Source organism: Haemaphysalis longicornis, unplaced genomic scaffold (assembly GCF_048455015.1).
Source record: "Haemaphysalis longicornis isolate Haplotype H1 unplaced genomic scaffold, Haemaphysalis longicornis Haplotype H1 scaffold_6, whole genome shotgun sequence".
NCBI classification, from domain to species: Eukaryota; Metazoa; Arthropoda; class Arachnida; order Ixodida; family Ixodidae; genus Haemaphysalis; species Haemaphysalis longicornis.
Window position 1 is genome coordinate 210,411,278 of NW_027526407.1, and position 25,285 is coordinate 210,436,562.

General features: G+C 47.7%; 1 pseudogene; it reads right to left on the minus strand.

The window, feature by feature from the left end:
• Positions 1–4,665: 4,665 nt before the first annotated feature.
• The window catches only part of LOC144143464 (uncharacterized), a 38,828-nt pseudogene continuing 18,208 nt past the window's right edge, over positions 4,666–25,285 (minus strand).

Here is a 25,285-nt window from a genome sequence, read left to right on the forward strand (position 1 = left end):
GCCGGATTCCGAGTATCGTCGACGTGACACGCGGAGGTGGTGGGATTACCGGCGTCGAAGCGCGCGCCGTGCGAGACACCATTGTTAACGCGCCCCGGCCGGCACAGTGCACTGTCGCCGCCCTTCGCTCTCACCCCGCGGGGTCGCGCGCACCTGCTCGTCCGCGAGCGTGCCGTTGACCCAAAGATGGCGGCGCCTAATTGAATATTCCGTAGCGCGCTGAGTGACAGCTGTCTACGTGAATTTGGGCACTCCCTTACGCGTGTACGAACGCTACAGGGGCGTTCCCGAGAGAGTCAGATCTCGAGGTGTTATAAGGCCGAACTTGGCCGTTAGATAATCGTTCTTGTCTGAGCGCTGAGCTGGGCAGTTCCCGGCGGGACAAGGAGTCTCGACCGTTAAATCTGGGTTGGGATTTGTGAGCCCCCTAGGCTAGAGGTTGAGATCGCGTCGGAAGTTTAGGGTACAGCGCCGTACCGGGAAACTAAACGGATCTTGCGGCGAGACAGAGTCTCGGCCGTGGCTTCTCGAGCGGTTTGTGTACGCTCCGAGAATAGGAGAGTTAGACGAAGTTGGGGAGCTCGAGTTATTTGTGCGCACTCGGAGCTAGCGTCTAGCTGAAGTTTGAAGTTTTTCCTTTGACTACTCATGTACCCAGTTATCCTACTGTAAATAGCTGTATATAAACCTTCGTTTCACTCAATAAACCCCAACGCCTCGAGTTCGCCAATTCGACCGCCATCTCCAAGAACTTCAACACCATCGCCCTGCCAGCCTCCTGCCAAATGAACCGGAGCCCAGGCGATTGGGTTCCTGATCGACACCGGACTTCTGGGAAACGAACCACAACCATCTTTACTGATGCATTATTCGGATACAAGGTGCAGCCCGTCGCTGGGCGGCGATGGAATTGGCGCTCAAGGCGGCACCACGGCGATTACGTAGAGCCAGTGTTGCATTTTTCTCAAGAAAGCAACTGCCGCCCATGAAACTGCGGGCCTAGTGCCACAAACAAAATTAAACCTAATTATATTAGTGAAGTAAAATAAATTAATAAATATGAACTTGCGTTCCCAAAGAGTAATTCTTTCACACTCACACACGTAAGCAGCCTGAAGTGTCCCTGCGAACCTTTTATTTTCCATTCGTTAGTGTTATAATCGTTGGCCTCACACGGAAAACATTTTGCAGTGGATTGACAGGTACAGCTAATTTGTCCAAGTCAGTATCTGCAAAAAAAAAAACACATTATGAATTTTTTTATATACCAACTAGACACGGAAGCGAAGAAACAAAAACGCAACACTAAAACAGTAAAACAAGGTTTCTTTTTCTCTCTCCGAAACGGTTTGAACCCATTTGAACGAAATGCTGCTCGGGCGGAATCGAACTCGAAAGGCGTGAACGCAAACCCAAATCGATCCCGAAAAAATTCAGGTGCGGCACCCTACTTATGGAGTTAAACATCAATGTATGCACGTAGCAGATGGCCGTTCAGATAAAAACGGGAATATTTGGCAGACGATTATTGGATGTTTTAGAGCGAACATCCAACCCGGCGGCGTGATTATGAAAGGAAAGATTTACGATAGTGCAGCAGGGCACATATATTTGTCAGCTTAGAATTTCGATTATTTGTGCACACCTTGTTGCACTTTTTGTCGCGCGGAGCTCTCCTTAAATACTTTGGGGGTGACGTCGATGGGGCCAATTGTCCAACTTTATTTCGTGCGTATTGGCCTCGAGCATAGAGTTTCATACTAATGAAACTAGAGGGGACACTGGCGCTGCAATTGTTCAACCCCCATGGAGCTGATTGTGTGACGTAGACTCGTGATTTTCGAACTTGGCTTAACTTGAGGCTTGACGATTGTTATATGTACTAGGCTTCGTACTTTTCCGCTCCGTCAGTTTCGGTTTCGGCGTCGAAAGCGTCGGTGGGTCATTCCGGGGCAAAAGTGCTGTTGGCGTTCGATTCCAGCGGCTGCAGTGCGCAAATACTGCACGGCTGGAATGAATGGATACGGGAAGGACTCCGCGCCGAGTAGTGCGTTCCATCCTAGTCACGTTCATGACTACGCTTGCGATTATAACACGAGCACACTAGCGCCGAAGACAAATAAAAATCTTTTATCAGCAATAAGTTTGTGTGCACAGCCTGTGATTTTTTTTTTTAATGTTGCGGGAGTGTCCACCAGCGGGTGGGTCGGCACCTTATCATGGGAGAAAGCGGCGAAACCAGTGAGGGTAGGACGCTTGCATAGGACGATCCCGCCAGTGCAATCGTCGTCTGCTAGGCTGTTCCCGCAAGCACAACACAGCCGACACAGTCCCTTTCCGTTGCTAATCAGCTGCGTGGATTCACGGCGTAACCAAGGCTCACGCGCAATCGCTGTGACCGCCCGTAAACAATGGACGCATATGGGGTGAAAGTTATCGGCGATAGCAACGTTGTCGTTGTCACAAAGGTGAGAAAATGCATGTAAACACTGCATGTGCTTACAATTTAGGCTAATTAAAAGCTCGAGAATAACTAGGCATGCCGCTCCTCTCTTTCTTTTTCTTCTTTTACACCCAGGTCCGGCATTCACAGTCGTTCCGTGAAAAGTTGCTGACGGCTTGACTGTTGCAAAAGCCGGACGGCGATGTCGTCTACGCGCACTGCACTTGCATGGCTGGATGTGGAGAAGTCTGCTCTCATGTTGGGGCAGCGTTGCTTTACTTGGAGGCCGTCGTGACCCGTAGAGACAATCGCTCCTGCACGGACGGGGAAAATGCGTGGCTGCCACCTCACCTAGTCAGTTTAGACTGCCGCACGATAGCCGAGATGGATATCGCATCATCGGCGATGAAAAAACGTCGCCTCGACGGTCACCCCCGGGCCTCGGCAAAAAAAAGGACTTCCCTGCAATGTTCACGGCCAACAACCGATGAAATGGCAGCCTTCCATTTAAGTCTAAGCAAGTCTGGCAGTCGGCCTGCACTTCTATCTTTGACCCCAAATTTTAGTGATGCATATATTCCTTTGGGCACTAGATTCCCACAGGCAGCTCTGACCAACCTGCAAAAGGATAGCTGCCCAGACTCCTGGGAGGAAGTTGTCGAGAGCTGCCGCGCGACGTTCAATGAACTCTCGATTGATCCAGAGGTAAAAGTTTTTTTTTCAGCTGTGAGAATTACCTGAGTATTTGCAAGCTGGCATAATTAACTGTCTTGGTCTCAAATGCAAATTTTGATTTCAATCTTCATTTATTCTTGCAGGTGTGCACCCTCATCAAAGCGCAAACAAAGTCGCAAGCTGCATCAGAGAAGTGGCACCGCTTCCGCACTGGTCGGGGGACAGCGTCGAATGCAGGAGCCATATGTGCAACCTCACTGAACAAGCCTTCCAAGAGCCTGCTTAAACGCATCTGCTACCCAGACAAGATTCACACACTGGCAATGGACTGGGGGAAGAAGAAAGAAGCATCTGCTAGGGTGGCGTACGTTGAAGCGACTGCTAGCCATCATGTAAAGTTTCAGTGCCAGCTATCGGGCTTACACATAAGATCCGATTACCCCTTTGTGGCAGCGACACCAGATGGCATAATTAGCTGCGAGTGCTGTGGGGATGGCCTGTTAGAAGTTAAGTGTCCATTCTCGGTCAAGCACGACACAATAGCCGAATTCGACTCGAATAAGCAGTCGTGCCTTGTCGTTCAGGGGGAGGATGCTCGACTCAGCAGGAAGCAACACTACCACTACCAGGTGCAAATGCAGATGATGATCTGCAAAAAAAACATACTGTGATTTAGTAGTATGGACTGAAAAAGACTTGTCTGTAGAAATATTTTTTTTTGACGAGGAATTCTGCAACAACATGATGGAGAAGTGCACAGCTTACTTCAAGAGTGTCCTGCTTCCAGAGCTGTGCTTTAAATACTGGAGCAATGTTTTGGAGCCGGCAGATGTGCCTTGTGTAAGCATCAGTGATGAACAAGATGAGAGGTACTGTTACTGTGATGGGCCGGAACATGGAGACATGGTGTAGTGCGATGGAAAGCAGTGCACGCGCAAGTGGTTTCATTTCAAATGTGCTAACCTTAAGCGGGCACCAAAAGCACGCAAATGGTTCTGTGAAGAGTGCAAGCAGCCAGGCACTAAATAAAAATTAAGGCTCTGCCCTTCTGGTGTAGTGCTTGAGCTTGGATATGCTTTCTTGTAGCTACGTATGTACCAAGTTCACCTTTACGCAGCTTGTTACCACTTGCAAATAAAGTTGCAACGTTTCCTGGCAATTTTTTCCTCGACTAATTCAGCCTTCATGGCAAGGAGAACGTCGTGCACATTGTAGTTCCAAAACTTAATTCGACAATTAACGTTCCTACAGTCGTGTTGGGTTACAAAAAACATGCCTTTTCTTGCTTTAGTGTTGCTATCAGATGTTGCAAGGCTAAATACAAAACCACCAGTAGAAATTCAAAACACTGCTCCCCCTATTTTTGTTGAAGTTTGGTGTCTTTAAGGCCTTAGGTTTGCTGTTGGAGAAAAAAAAACACCACCAATGCAGACTAATCCCCCTGCCCCCTTCCTTGTTCGTAGTGAAGCTTGGTGTATTTAGGCATTAGCAGTCAGAACCATAAAAGTTTCACCATGGTGTTTTAGTAAAAGCAACTGCAACATTTCCATTTTACGCCAACAGCGTTGAAAATTTTATTTACAGACAGGATAGGTCAGTCAAGAGACGTACAAGTTTGTTAACGTGACACAGACATACAGTCAGTCAAAGGGGACAACAGAGTCGCACATATTCGTTAGTGCAGCACAGACAAATACAATCCTGTCAAGCGTTGTAACCTCCCTTCCTTCGACCTCCTTCGCTTCTAAGAGATCGAGAGGGACTGTGCTCTTCAGCATGGTGTATTTATTTATCACCAAGCCGATTACCCGCTCAACATGGATTCTGACGTTGGCAAGCCTTCGCGTAGCCTCGACATCGAATGCAGATAGTTGAGGCTTCCCTCTCGTAAAAGCGGGGAGCTCCAACTTAGCACGACACATGCCAACAGCATCTGCTACGGTGAAGCCACGATCGGCTAACACAGAATCCCCAGGCAGCAGATTGTCGAGGATGCCACAGGACTCGGTGAGTAGTTTGTCGCTAGTGCGACCTCCCCAACCTCTGGATATAAATGTGATGCTACCCTGCGGGGCAACACCAATGAGGAACTTTGCAGTATTATGGTGCTTATATGCAGACCACGTTAATGAGCGCTCCTCCATTGACGTCGGCCTCTCTGTAAAAAATTTCAAAACAGTCTATGATGACTGCAACTTTTTTCCCGAAGCTCTCCCGGAAAGCCATGGGCATGGTTTTTTGAAGCTCCTCCCTCTCTGGCCACTTCACGAGATGGTATAACCTCGCGTAGGCTGCGTCGAGCCATTTTTCCGTTATTCTTGATGCTGTTGATTGTGATATGCCATACCTAAAAGAAAAACGCGCTACACAGTTACGTAACCTAATTTTCCTGCAAGATGTCTAGGATGGTCTTTATCCATGCAATAACAGGAATTCTAGGCAACATGCGTGCTATCAAATGCCTAAAAAAACATTTACACTTGGCAATAAAGTTGTAGGATTCTTGGTCTACCAAGCTGACAAAATAACTTACAACCTTTAATGCATGGGCCCATACAAGAGTGAGCCAAGTGCATTTCACAGAAGTGTTTAGATAGGGTTGCAACGGATATTGCAGAACACTGCAAGTAGCTAATGAAAAATAATGTGCATGCCACAAATGTTACCTGTACGCAAGGTCTTTCAAGTTCCGGTTAAAGGAGCCATGAAGAGAAAACACAAGTTTGGTTCATTCAAAAGATTGTCTCGTTAGAATCATACTGACACCACTTTTAACGTAAACTTCGCTCAAATAAGCTACATAATTAGGAAAAACGGGAATGGTCATGCGACCCACCAGCTCATTTCCCGCAACAGAACCTATGATATCACATGAGCTAAGCTCTGCGATTGGCGGAGGCTGGCAGAAGCAGACGCAAATTAGGTAGAGCTTACAAACTAGACGAACGAGCGATTTGCGCTTAAATTTAGGGCACTTTCTTTACAAAGCAATCAGAATGATGGGACAAACAGTAGAAGTTACGAAAGCACATGTAAACATGCGTTCTGCTGTTCGTACTGCGCACAGCATGCTTGGTTTAGCTGCACATCACTAGGGGGTTGGGGTTGTCTCAGACGACACTGGCCGATTGACGCAAGCAACGGTGTCTTACGTGACCCCATTTGTCGAGCGAGCACTGTTTCAGGGAACGAATATTTTCTCCCAGAACAAAAACAAGCCAGGTTTAAATGCGGGCAAAAAAAACCAAACGCTTGCCACGGTATGGTGTCGCCATCTAGGTTACGGAACGTAAAGAAACGCGGGAACAAACCAACACCGCTGTACAGGGTGGAGACAACCTTTGAACGGTCCCGTGCCGCCGCTATGGTCCCTAGAAATATGTGCTAGTCTGCCGTCCGCCGGCCGCGAAGGGGGCTCCTCCGTGATGCATGCAGCGGCGGCGCTGCAGTCAATCGGAGCGCGGTGGCCGGCCGGCGCGATGGGCAGCGGCGGACGGCGCTCTGCCGTGCCGCTGGTGCCTTCGTAGTTCTGCCCTATTTCTGGGCGGGTTCAGCCCATTTTAACTGCCCCTTTTCGAACCCTATCCGTTTCTGTCGACGAACCAGATTATCCAAATAAGTTGGTTCTTATCAGTACGAAGAGTTTTAACCGAAGCGTGGAGTGACAGAAGTACGTTTTCGCGTATTATGAAGGATCGAGCCTTGTGAAAACCGCGGAATCGTGTCGCTACGCTATTTCTTTTTCGACACATACTCGGGAGCTTCGGGAACACTGCCGGCACGGCATCGTTTTCCAGCTTAGAAACATCATGCGGGACTTCAGCTAGCAAACAACCGTTCCCCCCCCCCCCCCCCCCCCCCAAGTTGTTAACTGATGGATTAGTCAGCGCGTGAAAATGTGTGTGTGGTGTGTCGGCGCTCCGCTTTTATGTATGGCTCTTTGGAACCGTCTTCTTTTTTTGCAAGTTTCCCAAGATGTTGTCCCCTGTACTTAAGCGCACGTCTTCGCGGCCCCCTCAGTTACGTCCAGTCAACTGGGAATCTGTTAAATGTAAATGCCGAATAAAAAAAACAAGACGTGTGCACATGCATACGAAGTTTCATCACCTTCAGTCATCAGACACAGTGATTTCTCCATAACTCGAACTCGGATATCTCGAAATATCGGTTAAGTCGAAACCTTTTTTTGCCGTGCGTATACCTGCCCTAGGCGACATTTTCCACCCTTTGTCTCGAAACGTCTTTTCGGGGATCACGGATATCTCGAAATGTTGACAAAGAGGACGCAATGCAACATCCGCTGCAGGCAGCTGATAAGCCCTCGGTTAAAGCTTAGCTCCCATTACGCGCCGAAAACCGTCGCGAACTGCAAATTTGCGCGGGGTACGTACGCACTGCGCACGGCCGATGTCCCGTTAGCGGAGTGCTGTCCGACGTCTACATTGTTGATATACCTGGGGAAGACGCATCTGATCATCTGGACGATGACGTGTCTCAAGAAGTGTCAAAAACGGCAGGAACAACAACAACAAAAAAAAAGCCGCCCGCATCTTCCCACGGGGGGAACTCGAGTAAATGCGTCGCATCTACTCGAGTCAAGCAAAGCGTCACGTCAAGCGAAAGCCAAGCAAAGACGCCCTTGACTGAATTCCGAACGCGCGCTCCGCCGCTTATATACGTTGAGGGGACTGCGTAAGCGGGTCCCAGTCGACGACGTTGGCGTACTTGTAAAGCGGCGTGGACTCTAGGCATTTGAGCTAAACGCGGATGTTGCTTCGCCGGAGAACGGCACACCGGTTATATGCGCAGCGCGCCCGACGGAGAGGGAACCGCGGAAGAGAGAGTACTGCACATGCGCCGGCCCCAGCGCGTCTGCCGCGGCTATGACGCAACGTGCCGCAGCTATGACAAAACACAATCCAACACAATCCACTTTAATCCAATCCAATCCAATCCAATCCAAATCCAATCTAATCCAAGCCAAGCCAAGCCAAGCCAAGCCAATCCAATCCAAATCCAATCTAATCCAAGCCAAGCCAAGCCAATCCAATCCAAGCCAATCCAATCGAATCCAATCCAATGCCTTTCGCGAGAGAGTGTTCGAATCCAATCCAATGTCCCTCGCGAGAGAGTGTTCGCTATCGCCTCGACTCGACGCGCATGCGCAGTGAGCGTGCGGACTACGGACGCCAACGCGGGTGACATCGTGAGTTACTGAAATGCTTTGCATTTAACATATGCTTTGCCTGCTTCACAGCAAGATAGAATATAGCGTTAGCGACCAACGGTTGATGCGGCATTGAGAAGCTCGAGGACACTTTTTTGGGACCAGATGCGAAGGCGAAACAGGCGAGCATCACGCCGTTCTTTTTCCGCAATACCTAAATTTTTTTTTCTGCAAATTAATTTGCCTGTATTCTGGAAGCGTCCCTGTGCATTGGAGCGTTTGTTACCAGCACTACCTCTTATTCCAGTGATCTGGCCATACATTTTTCGCATTTCGCATAACCCAACACTCCGCTTTCCTCGAAATTTTCAAAAATTTGGGTACTATCAAACCTCTTTTGCGTGCCTGTAATTTTCGTGAATACCACGATTTGAAACATTCGTCAGCATTGGGTACGTGAAACTGATTTTTAATAACACCCGGCTGCAAATCAGTAACTTCGCTTGCATTCCTCATTGCACAGGTTCTTTTTGATCACCCACGCACTCGGAGGGAATTGCGAGACGCACGCGGGGAAAGCAAAACGGGATAATATTTGTGTTGTGGCCAAACATTATAATCGCGGCTGTTTGAAACCAAGGAGTAAAAATATCGAGGTTTATTTATACTGTCATGACCATATATGCCTTGCTTTCTTGTGAGCGATTCCTTGTCGTCTGAGTTTTGACTTTGACTCATTGAGCTTTCACTTTGACTCGCACGCATTTTGGACTTATGATCGCGCCGGATTTGACATCGACCCTTTGCCGTTTGATTTCACGCGAAGAAAGCTTCGTGTTCAACCATCGTTCTGGAGTGCAGGAGTGGATAATTTTTCTGACTGCACTCCTCTCCAAATCCAAACTGCTTTGACCATGTTGGAATTGCGCATTGAGATAGACGTCGGCTTCAAAACGCGATGGAGCCAGCTTCGATTCTGACCACGGGAAGCGTTTTTTTTTTCGCTCTCACTTTACTCACAAACATCACCGTCGTCAGAGACAGTTGGCTTTCCTGCAGTGCTTTTTCGAGGCGACATAGGTCATCAGTGAGACCTAGAAAGCTTCACTTTAATAATGGTTCAAGCGGTGGTAGTGAAACGGCTACGCTGGTTGCTGCGGTTTTATCGTTTTATCGTTCGGCCTCACTCGCGAAATTCAGCGGCCGCAAAGAGGCTCCGTAGCCCAATTCGTGAAAAACTCGGGGCGTGAAACTAAAAGGTCTTATAGTACTATCGTACCTTCAATTGTGAGCTGATGTACCTCGTACCATTCGATTTCGCCGCTCTAAGTGGCCGACAAACTCCGATGCGCGCTCGCGCTCCGCGGCAGTAGCCCGCGGCACAGGCCGGCCTGCGGCCGCTCTCGCTCCGACCGCTCGGGCGCTCCGATTGCTCGCAGCGCCCTCTGCGCAGCGCTGTGCGTGCATCACCGGCGCGGACACGCCTTCCCATAGAGAAAGCGCGCGGACGGCAGACTAGCACAATTTCTAGGGACCATACCGCCGCAATGGGGAAGCACTTGATCCAGCGGCGCAATCAATGGGCGGAGCCACGAAGACCCGTGACGACCCGTGACGTCATAAATAAAAAATAAAATCCGCTTTTACTGGGCGGAGCCACAAAAGCCCGTGACGTCATAACAAAAATAAAGAAAACAGACCGGGTGAACGCCACAAAATTTTGCTTTTTGTTCTTTTATTATATTTATTTTTACGAAAAGCAGCGTGAGCCGATGTTGTGGCTGGGAGTTCGGTGGCATGCTCGGCGTTTGTTTTACGAGAAGCGGCGGCGCGGAATCGTGGAGGAATCTCGAGATGATGGCTCGATGCACTGCGGGCACCACCAAGTTCCAAAGTGTGTTTGTGTGTCCGCCTTGTTTCAGCTGATCAGTTGGGGATTTCCGTCGATGTCAACATACGTGCGTGAGGTGGGTGGTGCGTTAGGGCCCGGTGGACAGCACTTGTGTTCGATGATGCGTTTGTGTGCGTGTCCGTTTTGTTATTTGATCAGTTGGTGCGTGCTTGTAGTGCACGTGGGGGATGCGCCAGGGCATTGCAACCGCTTTGAACGTTTTAAAGCAAAGCTTTTTACCTCTACCCCCGAAGGGTTCTTTCGCGACCGTTGGTGTCAACAGAAAATTCCCGCGAACCATAAAAGAATTCACTGGCACCGCCAGGAATCGAAAGCCATAGCCGGTTGTCCCACGCGCAGACGGGGAGAACAAGTGGTGCACTCACCAAGCACATCTACGGGTTTAACCCCTGCGTTCTCGCTGAATGCCACGCGGTAGCGGTTAAAGGTAGCTCACACCAACCCGTGGCACCTCTCTTCTAGTACACCAATGTGCTAAATCCTGTGGCTTCCAGTGTTCACGTTAAAACTGAAGCAAAATGGAGAGACGAGCTAGTTGGTTCGCAATTTCCATGAGTGAAACTTAAGCGCAAAAAATTTCCCTTTCTCGTCCCTGTGAAAAATTTTTTGCGCTTAAGTTTCACTCATGGAAATTCACGTTAAAAATCTCAGCTCCTTGTCGTCTGCCCTCACGTGAAACGACACCTCAAGGAACACATTCAAATACTCCTTGATGGCCAGGCCATCACTCCAAGCCCCAGCATCAAGATCCTGGACCTACATCTTCAGGGCAACACCAAGAGTGACGTATCCTTGCAGCACCTCAAACTGAGCATGAATAAAATCATGCACATGGTCAGGCGAGTTGCCACCAAGATGCGAGGCCTCAAGGAATCCGATAACTTTCGATTAGTTCAAGCTTTTGTCCTCACGAGAATCACTTATGTGAACCCCCCTGTCTTCTTCTCGGCAAGGAGGACATAAAGATGCATTATATAATGATTAGAAAAGCGGTTGAGCAAGCCATTGGTATTCCAATGAGTGTGTCCACAGAGAGGCTACTTAGCACAGGGCTCTACAACATGCTGGAAAAGCTGATAGGGACCATCGTTCTATCCATAAGCTCCAATTGAGCAGAACTGCGGCGGGTCGCCGCATCCTTCACCAGATTGGCTGGTGGGCAGCATGTCATTTCGCTTGATGTACTCCTGGACTTTTGGCGACAAGAACTAAAAATGCTCCCTTTGCTTAGAAATATGAACCCCTCACACGACGAGGGTCCCCGACAAGCACTGGCGCTCAACACCACCCTCGGTGGGGATCATGCAGTTACCTACACAGACGCCTCCCAACATCGAGGGCAGCAGTACACCATCATCGTGGCCACCTCCTTGCTTGCGCCTCACTCAAGACCGAAGACATGACGGATGCTGAAGAGGCAGCCATCGCCTTGGCTTTCACTGAACCATGGGTTCTTAGGTAGTCACTGATTCCCAACAAGCCTACCAGAATTACCAGTTGGGTGTCCCGATGTGCACTGCGTGTGCTAAAAACCCACTCCCCAAATGGTTCCATTCAGCTCATCTGGACACCTGCTCACGCTTCCATGGAGGGCCACGAACACGCCCACCAAGCCTGCACTTTCACCCCCGGTTTAATGGAGCTGCACGAGGACAGTCACCCGCTTGTCTCAAACAGGGACATCACCCAGAATTATCGCCTTACCCTGACCTTTCCATAGAACAACAAACTACCCTACGGCTCATAAAATCCGGCTCCTTCCCACACCCGACGCGTCTTCACTTAATGCACCCGAATCGCTACGACGTTGAATATAAATTTTGCTCAGAAGCAGGAATACTCTGCCATATAATCGGGGTGTGTGAATTTAGCCCTTAGCACCCCTCTCTTTCCATCAACTACCCAACAAGAGCAATGGGAGATGCTGCTGTCCAGCCCCACTCTGCCTACCCAACTTCAGCTGGTGGGCAGAGCACAGGCGGCGCGGACTGAATACGGGCTGCAGTGAAGAAGGAACCACTCCCCTGTGCCGCACTCTGGTCATTCAGAAATCTGAATAGAAGTATTTCCTCCTGCTCCTCCTCCAGCTCCGCCTGCGTCTCTGCCGTCACCTCGTCGCCTCCGTTCAAGACGGCAGAGACGGAGAAGTGAGATCGTCTAACACCGGGTTTGAGCTTTACTTTTATTAAAAAAGAGTTTCCACTCATGTGCTACACCAATACAACTCAACCAACCACCGTTCATGCATCATGCATTAATTTAACTTCACCAAGAATACCCCTTTGAAGTAATAGAGGTGTGGTTAAGTGGATTTCACTTCTCTGGTTTCACTATTTGTAGAGTGGCGTGAGTGAATTTAAGTGATGTCGCATGGGTAATCGTCGTGGGTGCCATTTACAGCTTTGCTTTCCCATCACAATCACAGGGTGGATTGGCGCAAATTTTTTTTGGCATGCTGCTCATAATTTTGTTGATTTCTGAAGCAACCAATAACGACACCCCCACATCTATCTCAGCTAATAGTATACCCCTACAACTGCCACTCTTGTACCACCTCGTGTAGGAACGCCTAACGTTACTGGGAATGCCCATACCACCCGCCCTTCCCCATTCGCGAAGCAATGTGAGTGCGAGCTGATCAGCTCGCGGCCTGAAATTCAAGAAAATTTGGCTGCACGAGCCGAGCAGCGACAACTCACGGCTTTCTGAAAAAGAAAAATGCCACACACGGTTTTTTCATTTTATTTTGCTCAACTACGTTTTTTTTTCTCTCTCACTCAAATACACTACCTAATAATTATGGATCCCGATGTGGATAACGATCCACAGGAGACCAAATTTACAAGATTTTATGAAAGATGGCGATAACCTAATTTCTAGCTTTCGATAAGGATCTCCAGAAGTCGTTCAAGACTGGAAAGTGCACACAGTTTGATACCGAGTTGTGAAAAAATCACAAATCTGGACAACTTTACCAAACGCCACAGCACTGATTATTTATACAACAGAGATGGAATCACGCGAAATTAAATTCTGACCACAGCCAATTATCAGGTGGAGTACATAAGCATTCAAGAATTTCCAAAGTTCTCGCCAATTAAACTCCGTCGTTACTTTTGAGGCACGGTTCCCTGTATTTTTTCCTGCTAATAAATGAAATAAATGGACAAACCAAATTAAATCAAGAATATTTTCCATGAGGAATACCAAATACTAAAACCAGCTTCATGCCTCAAGGGCTACTAATATGTTACACATTGCCGCTTCTTTTGTTCATTGTAAACACGTCGCTTGGATACTTGACCTTTGGTGTTTTTGTCACAGTTCGAGACAAGAACCTGCGAACCTAAAGCCCTTAAAGTGTTCGGGAAATAGAATACTGACTTCTGTGCTGAATATTCGATGGTGACTACACTCAAGCTGAAACAAATGCTTTGAACGAGCACTTTCCGGAACGCAAAGTTGTCCTATGCGACTTCCACCGGGAGCAAGCTTCGCACCAATGGCTGAAAAAGACAGACTGCTATGTGCAGTTAAAGGATGCTGTACTTATTTGTCTGAGAACTGAAATCGCAAATTTATCTTTCAGAGACCTTCAATGATTGCAACATTGCTGGAACAGCAAGCTGAGGTTGTAGATAGAATGCGAATGGCTGTTTGTCAGACATGTAGGTAAGAGCATATATACAGGCTTGACTTCAATGTAGTCATTACCACAAATAATGGTACAGAGGGCCAAAACAAAGTTTTGAAGAATATATATCAGAACACCAACCGGGGGAAACAGAAATCGTTGACTACTTTTATCTCTGCTCGTGCAAAGAAATTACCAGACAGGCCATGAGATTACAGCAGGTATGTGATGCGGTCACCATACCCTTAGAGGGCGTATAGTGGCAATACCCAAGTCTGCTTTCATGACAGGCCAGCTGACGATGCCGAGAATGAACACTGCACTGCAGTATGAGGAGGGTGATGTGTATGCTGCAGGTACAGCTAGACAGTACCAAGTGTGCTTACAAGCATCTAGCTTGCACACAGTGGACATGTTGCCGCAAGAATGCACCAACACGGACTCCAATGTAATGAAAATTTTCTGTAAACATTTTTGCACTGTCTTTTAGGCATGGTGACACTTCATTCCTACAGCGCCCTGTAAGTTAGCTCAATGGACCTTTTGTATCTATGACATGCGTGCCCGACACTTATGCAGGAGAAATCAGACTAGGGCCCACTGAAGCACAGCCAGAACCTCACGATGCCACAACTACAATAAGCATATCTCAAAGCTCATCAGCTTTAACCGCAGCCCCACAGAAAAAGTTTAGAGTTTTGTCTACTACTGCACAGGCCCTTTGGCTCTGGATTGTGCTATCAAGCGGCTTGAGGCATGTGTCATTTTAAATGAGCTGATTACTTTGTGCAGTAGATTGCTGCAAAGAAATTCCCTTACAACAGCTGCTCAAGCCAAAGGCCCTGGCCATTGGTAAGAAAAGCCATTAGGTCATCAGGAATCACCTTGCTTCTGACTGTGAACAAACAGCACTGCATTTTGAACAGTGCTAAGAAGACGAGGCACAATACAGGCACGTCTTTCTGCTGCTCAAGATGCAACCTGACCGATTAGCGCAGCTTCCTTTACAAAGGAGCACTGGTGTACTAGAAGGCGTGCTGGGAAACTTTTGGGGGACATGCACAAATGTTAAACCCTCTTTGTCAAGCCACGTGGCAAATGAGAGTGCAGAAACTGTGACAATGCACTTGAAAGATGGCATCACGGTTGGCACGAGTGGTGATTCAAGAATAATGAGATTTTTTTCGTTTTACTTCACAATAAATGCTGTGTTCATTAGCCAACTTGCTTATTTTGTTCAAAGCCTGCATATAAACATCCACACTGTCTCTGTATACGTACCCCTCCCCCATTTTCTGCTGAAATGTTTCAGAACTGCCTGTAGTTCCTTTCAATGTCAAGAGCCCTATGGCACTTTAAATGTCACACACTAATTTGCCAACTCACTTTTGTTAAAGTATGCCTAGGCTCACGGTATTCCTCATAACATGGCGATTCTGTCATTATATAAATGCCTCATCCCGTTCACTTTTTCATCCCTTCATAGTAACACACAATGATATTAAATACGGAGTTAAATGAACCCTTGTTTCAAATGTGTCACGCGTTTTAAAGCTAACCTCCCGACATCGTCATGATTTCAGGCATGGTACACACGTTAAACATTGCTGAAAGTGACACTTCTAAAATGCACATAATTTGTTTCCGTTAACGTGCGGAACGGGTCAGTATTTAAGTGCTATCCATATCCACATGAATGCCGCGTTCACATTGCTACTTTCTCTTAACGGTTTTCTGTGTGCATTGCAGTCACCCTTTTAATGACCACTAGGCTAATTTCTAACAAAAGAGAAACGCTGATTGTTTTAATTCTGGAGATTAGCTGAATATGCGCATTGTACTTGTGTTACGTTAACATTTAGGTTATTGATTGCTTCAGAAATCAAGAAAATTATGAGCAGCATGCCAACAATGCTATCTAAGGGCTATGCAATTGTACTTATTACCCTTCGACGTTCCACGTATAGGTGAAGTGGATCTGACGGATTTGAATTGTGATCTGTACCCAAGAGTAAATATCAGCTGGTACGATCTCGTTGATGGTTAAATTCGCTGCTGTTCCCAGCGAACCGTACCAGCGGAGAACAGCTGAGCTCAGCTGTGAATTTAACCATAAAGCAGCTGGTGCTAGCACACATTTTCTCTCGGGTATGCATTTCTGAACGATGTCATTACTGCACCAAATGAACCTAAAGTTGTAGATCGAACTAGTGCTAGGTCATAAGGGAGTGTTTCCTTTTAGCATATTGTTCAACATAGTCGCATCCTCGCCGGTTGCTAACAGCGGATATGACGACATTTACCGCACAAAGGAAACTCTAGTGTAACGATTTTGTCATTGACTTCAGTCTACTGACGATATTGTACGTAAACAAACCACCGCGTACAGTTTTTATCAAACCAGCAGCGCACGTACGTAGTCCTTCACGGGACAAAGGGTAGTAATCATAATTGCACACTGCTGGAGCAAGCTTCGCATCACTTCGCAAGGGAGTTTAAAAAATTGAAGCGGTGCCGTAGCGCATCACACAGTTTGAAAGCACCAATTTGATGAGTTGAAACGGGGCAGACGTAGAAACACACGTCATAGCTGCGGCACAACACCGCAGAACTTTCACAGAAAAAAAAAAAAAAAAGCAAAACGTTCAAAGCAGTTGCCCTGGCGCATCACCTGTGCACTCCAAGCACGCACCAACTGATCAAATAACAAAACGGACACGCACACAAACGCATCATCGAACACAAGTGCTGTCCACCGGGCCCTAACGCACCACCCACCTCACGCACGTATGTTGACATCGACGGAAATCCCCAACTGATCAGCTGAAACAAGGCGGACACACAAACACACTTTGGAACTTGGTGGTGCCCGCAGTGCATCGAGCCATCATCTCGAGATTCCTCCACGATTCCGCGCCGCCGCTTCTCGTAAAACAAACGCCGAGCATGCCACCGAACTCCCAGCCACAACATCGGCTCACGCTGCTTTTCGTAAAAATAAATATAATAAAAGAACAAAAAGCAAAATTTTGTGGCGTTCACCCGGTCTGTTTTCTTTATTTTTGTTATGACGTCACAGGCTTTTGTAGCTCCGCCCAGTAAAAGCGGATTTTATTTTTTATTTATGACGTCACGGGTCTTCGTGGCTCCGCCCATTGATTGCGCCGCTGGATCAAGTGCTTCCCGCCGCAATGGGCCTTATGCAAAAGTGCTGCCCTCTGTCGCAGCCGAATCGAACCCTCGCTTCGACGCCATGTTTGAGGATAGCGCCGGTCGGGAATACGTGTGCTACAAGGTGCTGCGCGTGCGTGTTATCGCTTCTTGGTGACTCGCTGCACGTCTCGTGCTGTGTTGTCGCACGTAATGACTGATGAATGGTGTGTGGACTTGTCTGCGTTGCCCCGGTTCCCGTCCGGCTTCGCGGAGACATATTACGCGTTCCAAAACGCAATCGCAACGGCACCAGGAGCGCAGTTACAAGTTCGCCACCGAATCGTACGTTTGCCTGCCGACGATGAAGACGAAACGGTGCGCCGGGTAAGTACTCTTGGTTTGTTGTTATTTGTATGTGCTTTTGAGTTTGCGCAGAAGTTATTTAATGGTGCCTAGAATGAATTGCATTCTAAAGCCTACCGAGCCATCAATGCTGCCGCACGCAAATCGAAGTTTTGAAAAATAAGTCGCTCGGGCAGCCGCAACACGCGTGTTCCGTTTCACTCAAGCTTGTGCGTTTCTTATTTTATGCAATAAATATTTGGCTCACGGCTCTTGTTTGTTCAAGTAGCGCTGGGGTATCGTGTTTTGCAACAAAAAGTGCGGTAAATCGTCCTTATGAAAGCGAAAAAACATTGACGAATGCTCGCTCTTCCGCGATTCAACTTTGCGCTTGTTTTTGTAACAGCAATCCTGGTTCGCTCGCAAAAAAAAATGCTGTTTTTAAGAGATCAAATAGCGCTGCAATGCTGCAGCCCGGTGCAGAGTAAATTTTCGATTGATGGAAGCGTTTTGAATGAAAAATAAATACTAAGGAATTCTTGCCACGATAATGAATGTGCAGATTACAAACGATCGAACACAGTTGGTGATTAATTTTTATAGGACTAACGCTATGGACTGCGGGTTGCACTTTCTGTCGCGTGAAAGCACACCTGAACGCATCATGCGCAAGCGCATTGTTTGTGCGAGGGTCATTAAAAGGCTGTCATATTTTCGTCACCTTTGCTTGTGGCGCTCGTTTCATTTATTTTGTCTGTGTGAAGACTCTGTTAATTTATTTTACCCACGCTTGTTAGCGTGTATACTACTTATGGAGTGTTTAAGGACTCTTTTGTTATGCAGAGCAGGTACTGTAGTCTCTAACATGGTCAAAGACCATGGTGCTCTAGTTGCACACTACGTAAATCATCTTGGATTATTTTTATAATCGTCATAAATGCTTCAACTACCAGCCGTCATGTTTATTCCCAAGGGTCTGCATTAAAGGCCACGTCACACCGTATTCAAATTTAGGTCTAAATGACGGCTTTCTCCCCTTCTCTTATTTGTAAGCACTAGTCTAGTTCTTGAACAGGTAATGTTTCTGTGCCTGTATTGAATTTCACGGGTCTGTTGTTTGGTTTCAATGTCGCTGGTCCTGCTGTTGCTGTGCGTTGTGCCTGCTACCGGAGCTTCTTCACCATCAGGAATGCAGTGGAATGACACCTGCAAAAATGAGATGATGTGATAATTGCCACGGAGGGAAAAAACAACCTCTTTAGCTTGTTTTCCGTACTGAGAGTGTGTGCTAGCTTGTAATCGCAAGTACGATACGATAGGTTCACCTAAGGAAGGTAGCAAAGAAATACTTGATAAAATGAGAGGGTACAACGGTGGTACACCCCAGAGAACAATGTCTACGAAACAGCTACCCCCTCCTCCCCTTCGTTCTACCTCCTCAATTATGCACTGAAAATGCTCAATAATCATTTATTGCGCTAATTGCAGAACTAAGGCATACAATAAATGTACCTAAACTGCGTCTTTTTCCATGTATCTTTTTTCGTTAGAAGGGCATCTTTTTTTGCGCAGCGTTTTTTTTTTTTTTGCGTGTGCTTTTGGCCAGATAATCGTCATTCATGGCAAGAAAAATCGCGGATCAAGCGATGGTTCGTGTTCGGCACGGAGTTCGTTCACGCGACCGCTCGAACTCATTTTGCCCTGCATTTGGTGTGAACACGGAATGCTTACATCGCGTGCAAACTTCTCTTCGTTGTGAGAATGTAAAAAACGGAATCTTTCAAACAGTACATAAAGTACGTCCGGACATGAACTGTAGCAGCGACGTTCGCCTTGAACTCGCAAAGCATGTAAACACAGCGGTTGCACCCTCTATGTTCAAGCCAGTTGACACTCCTGCCTTCCGAGGGATCAAATAATTTTAAACACCGTACCAGCAAGCACGAACGCTAATTTATCAGTATTACACGCACGAGCGCTGGCCGTTCCATTCAGCATTCGCTATAATTCATTTTATAGATTCGATCGCGTTCGCGCCGATCTCCGAAGTAATAGTCCGCAATCGCCGCTGCGTTAGCGCGAGGTAATTCTGGCATATTGAGACAAGCAGGCAGTTCTTTGGTAACCCCTTTCATATCACACGGACATAATTTGTTGTTGTCATTGTTACATGAACGAATTTTACACGGATACGATTCGCTGCGCGCGCGACACGCACGCACGGCACGCACACGCGCGCGCGCGACACGCAATAAACATTAATACTTTGACTTCTAGCATTATTGCCTTTGCCCCTTGAGTATCCTTGTTCCCACTTTGTGTGCAACATGGCACACAACAGTATGTAGGCATCCTGGACGACAGGAAACGATAGATCGCCAGGAACTCGCTGCAGTTCGATGCTCCGCTTTCCAGTTGAGCCCTTGAACATGGCGCTCGCGGTGGCCGCGAGAGGGCAGCAGATTTTGCATAAGGCCTATCGGGCCAACGGGCTCAACGCGTTATTCTTTTCGTTTCCCACGAGACCTAGCAACGCGAAACGGACAATATGATTCAAAATTCTTCAGTAAACCGCATTGCGGCGATAATTTTAGCGCGGTTTTGACACAATGACTAGCTTCGGCGGCGAGCGAGCAACCGAAAATGGCGGCGCCAGCGTATACGTGTCTCTACCCTGTACGGCGGATGCGTGAATGAAGGTACTCTAGGCTGCAGAGCGGTTGGTCACTGTGATGTCATTTGGGACCCCGAAAACGCACGACTGAGCGGGAAAATCAAAATTTTAACCTAAATGGTTTAATTTCTCAGTGAATAAAGCACCGTTTGTATCCGAACAAGCGCTGGGGGCACTTTATAGTGCCCCCATGAAAGATTTCGTGTTTTATAACACGAAATATTTCGAATAAAGCCAACTTGCATTTTCTGTTCATGGCTCCTTTAAGGCGTAACCTCATGAGAAAGAGCACCATCTCGTCGAACTTCTGCAGCCGATTCCGTGCAGTATGCCTCACGGCAGGCTGTATCAGCTCATATGCTGCTCTTAAGACTGTATAATTAGGCAGCCCTGTGTAAAACGTAATCAAGTTTTCGTCATTCCTGAACGACTCTTCACTTGGCCGTGCTGTGCGAGCTGACAGCGCACAGCAGCTAATTCATCTTTCAGTCTGCTATTCCCCTCTTCAAGGGCGCAGATGTTGTGTGCCTTCAGGTCCGTTTCTGCCGCTTGATGCTTTAGACCTGCGTAGTGAAACTCGCAATGTGGTTTCTATGTGCAGTAATAAATCTAGGTTTCTGTCGGAACGAACAACTTGGCATGGCCGGCAAAATACTTCGCACAGTGGCCTCAGTACAAGTTGCATGCATGTTTTCAGAAGTGCGTTTAAAAACAATGCCAAAATGGAGCGATTCCATAACAGCTACGGCAATTTTCTTGAAAACTCAAAAGCAAGAAACGGCACTTTTCAAGATGCTGCATATCAGACAGATTACCTTTCCTGTGTGTCTGCAGATCGGTCTGCGTTTCCACCGAGTTAAGGCAGCCAGACTGGGAAACTGAGAGAGAGTAAGTGCTTAGTAGGATGTCTACTGCGGTCTTCTGTCAATGAATGCACGATTCCTGTCAAGTTGATTACTTACCATGTTCTGTGTCGGAGTGAGCTTGGGCTCCAGGTGGCTGTGACTCACTGGCAGCTAGAAAGAAAAATAAAGCATTTGGGTACTCTCAGTCTGCTGCACTGCTCTTAATACGTACCAATCGGGGTCGCATCATCCTCCAATCTCTCGGCTGCTGCTGCAGCGAGCGGCACCACGTTTGTGTTTTGTGTTACCAAGACTCGAGACTGCTCGGACGGTCTAACTGCTGATTTTGCGCGTGCTCGGTCTTGGCGCCGCTTGTACCTAGACAAAAAAAAAAAAAGAAAAAAGTACGGTTTGTTTAGTTCATAGTGTGTACACTGCTTCGTGATTCTTGTGTTTCACTTTGTGATTGTGAACAATGAACAAGACTTTTCCGCACCTGTCACTCGCGGTTTCTACCGCAACTGTCGACGATCTGTGGCCCAAGTTCACGCCCAGTCAGGATTAGTTTCGTCCATGATGTAGGACGGTCGCCCTAAAATTAAATTTCAAACTTGACATGAAGGGCCTTGCGAAGGTGTCACACCTGTCCACTGAAAAGTTCTACGACGCTTCTCTCACCTGTTAAAAAGTGGTCACCGCAGATACGGTAGTGGTTCGCTGTATCGTCGAGGTCAGCCCTGTGAATGCGCTGCAGCCACAGGGCTCTGCGCTTCAATGAAAGTTCCGCAGTTTTCGGCCACTCGTTAAGCTTAGGCTTCGGAATTGAAAAAAAACCCAATTTGGCGCACATTCTCGTCGTTCCGACCATTTTTCGAATGGTTAGAGCAACCGTACACGGCGCAGTTGACCATCGTGAATGCGCGCCATGGAGGAAAAAAAAGCTTAGGAGAGGCCCCCAGCTATCCCCGCGCATTGGCAAAAGTGTGGAGGAAGTCACGTGTTTTTGGCGGCCATTGGAAGTCGCGTTAGCAACGGCGTCCTAGCAACGGCCCGCCCGCCGTCCGCCAGTCATGGAGGAAAGGCAGCGCCTGCCTTGTCGTCCGATTGCGAAGATTGCTGCTTCGCTTTGCTGCGCTGTGGTCTTGCAGAACTCGAAAAGGATGCTGGGAGTTGCGACAGCTGCGCCGATGGGAATATGTCATTTAATTTCTACTTGCAAGTGCACCTCGTACCCCGTCAAGCTTTTGCTCCGGTCGCGATCACGACGCGCCTATTGAAGTGCAGATATCGTCGTACGGGACGGCGCGTTCGGGAAGTGATACACGGTGAAGTGATACACGGTGTGCAGTAGGCGACTTACAACCGAATGATTCGCAACTCAATTTTTTGATTATCGCCACTGCATGTAGTTTGCTGGGCCGGCAATGCGCGGCAGTGCCTTTGCAATTGTTACAAGGTAGATTCCCAGTTGATATAATTTCATCGTCCTATTACCTTAGTAGGTGTCCGTCTGTTGACTGGAAGAGTGCTGGATCTGGAATCTGGATCTTTTTGTGGTCTCGCTCTGGATTTCGCTTTTCAAAGCTTCAGACTGCGAGGTTAGTGTATGAACGTTTTCAACTGATATCACCTTGAATTTATTGACACTGAGACAAGTTGAAACTTGGCGAAAAAAAAAGTTTATTGACGCCACCCACCCTCTCCTTTTTTTTTGCTCAATGAAACGTTTTGCCTCCTCCTCCTCCTACTACTCCTCCGCAAAAAATTATATCTAAGGCACGCGAACAACAGTAAAAACATTCCACAATTTTTTTAGCTTGAAATCTGCATGAAGTGCTGCTTACCTATATATGTAAACACGAGAGAGACCGGGGAACCATCTGAATCCTTTCTTTAATGGCTGCCAGAATTCCGATCGCGCGCTCGCGCCACGAGGAGCAGATCTTCTTGCTCTTCGTCTTCAGTGTTCATGATGGTGATATTTTACAGAGTCCCGCCCGCCGGAAGTGCGCTTGAAGGATCAGTGGCGTGCTTATTTGAAACCGTCCTCGAGCGGGTAAACGTGCTTGGTAGACCGCCGTATAAGCTCCTTGTTGCTTCTCCGCAGAAGACACGCCCTTGTCACACCGTCACGTCCTGTATACGTCTTCTCTATTCTACACATTTTCCAGAATGTCCTCGGGCCGGTTCCTCCCAGAAGAACTACGTCGCCTTCCTCCAACGCTTTACTGGCCGTTGCTTTTGTACGTGCTGTTGCTCCGATTTCTTTGAGATATTCTCGATGCCATCTTGCCCACCAAGTCCGCACGATCCGACACCTACTTCTCCAGGCCTCTTCGATATTCCCGATGATGAGACGTTGTGAATCGTTAAGCTGCTGTCTCCCTCCGATGATGTCCGCAGGGGTTATTGGCATAGGCTCGCCAGGCTCGCCGTACACGTAGGTCAACGGTCGGTTATTTAAAGCTCCTTCCACTCCTGTTATGACGGTTCGCAGCTCTTCTACTGTAATAGTCATCCTCGCTATGATTTTCCTCAGGGAGGTTTTAAGGCTGCGTATAAGACGCTCATAAAACCCTCCCCACCACGGTGCGCCCTCCGCTATCAGCTTCCACTTGATATTACGTGAGCTGCAGTAATCATCCAAGTTCTCTCGTTGAATGGTGCCCAGTACATCATTGATGTATTTCGCCGCCTTCTTGAAGGTTTTCGCATTATCTGAATACACTATTGCTGGCATTCCTCGCCGCGCTGTGAATCTGCGGAATGCTTGCAAGAAGTTGAGTGTTGACATGTTGTTGACCACTTCCAGATGAACTGCTCTTGAGACAGCGCAGGTGAAAATCACGACATACTGTTTCAGGCACTGGCCCTTGTCGGCTGCGTAGAGCGGTCCTGTAAAGTCTACTCCGCTCACTTGAAATGGCATGGCTTGCGTGACTCGGTCCGCTGGTAAGGGAGGTGTCACTTGGCTCAGTGGTCTTGCATTGTGTCTTTTACAAAAGATGCATTTGTTTATTACTCGTTTGACCGTCTGACGGCCTTGCAAGACCCAAAATCGAGTTCGCAGCTGAGCAAGCGTTGCTTGAACTCCACCATGCATCGTCAGACGGTGAACTTGATTCACAAGCAACTCCGTGAAATGTCCTTGCTTCGGTAACACGATGACGTGCTTGTTTATCGCATTGCTGTATTGAACGCGTCCTTTTTGCCGTATAATCCCCTCATCGTCAATAAATACGTCTTGTCCTTGTATTTGAAACACGTTTTTTCCTTTTTGGTGCGAATGGCTGTGCCCTGTAAATGCTTCTTGAGCTTTCTTAATCCAGTAATTTTCCGCTGAGGTTATTTCTTGCGTTCCCAATGGGCCCTTCCAATGTTCTTTTTTAAGGTTCTTGACGAATCTAAATACCCAAGCAGTTGTTCTCAGAAGGCGATTGTATGATCCATAGTTCTCGATGTTCAATATCGATGATGCCGGTCTCTCTGTTCCGTCTGTGCACTTGTTGCATTCGATCCTCTGTTCTTCAATCATTAACTGGTCGTCTCTTCCGCAGTTTTTGTAGCGATCAATTTCTTGTGACGCTAGCCAACTGGGTCCGCGCCACCACAGTTGTGACTCAATCAAGGCACGTGCTTTGATTCCTCGCGTTAGTAGGTCTGCTGGGTTATCTTCTCCTTGTACAAATGACCAGCTCCCCGCTTTCGTTTTCGCCCGTATTTCTGCGACTCTATTCTCTACGAATGCTTCTCTCTTGCTGCTTCCGTTGATTCAGTGCAACACTATGATAGAGTCAGTCCAAAAGTGACTGCTTCCCAGGTTTCCCACGTAGTGTTTTTGTACGTAATCTTTTAATCTTGCGGCTAGCACTGCTGCCATCAGCTCCAATCGAGCCAACGTGAGTTCTTTGATCGGAGCCACACGACTTTTCGCCACCATCAATGTTGCCGCCGTTGTTCCATCGCTGTTTGATGTCACGAGGTACGCTGCTGCTCCATATGCTAGTGGGCTTGCGTCGGCAAAGACGTGCAGCGTTGAGTCTTGTATCATACCTTGATTTTCAGCATAGCACCTGGGCACTTGTAGATGTTTCATCGCTAATGCCTCTTCAATTAAAACTCTCCACCTTTTGTCTTCTTCAGCAGGTAAAGGATCATCCCATGTTGTGTCCAGTTTCCATAGGCTCTGGAAACCTATTTTCGCTCGTCTGGTGAATGGCGACAATAGTCCAAGTGGATCAAATATTTTAGCAGTTGCCTGCAGCACTGTTCTTTTAGTCAGTGGGAGCATTGTTAGGTCTGACACCCATTTCTCCACTGGAAAGCACAGAACGTCCTCGTGGTGTTTCCATATCATTCCTAACAACTTCGTTCGGCCGCAAGACCGAAGCTCCTTGTGCGCACCCTCGTCCTTTTCGGTTGCGTCGAACACTTCATTTA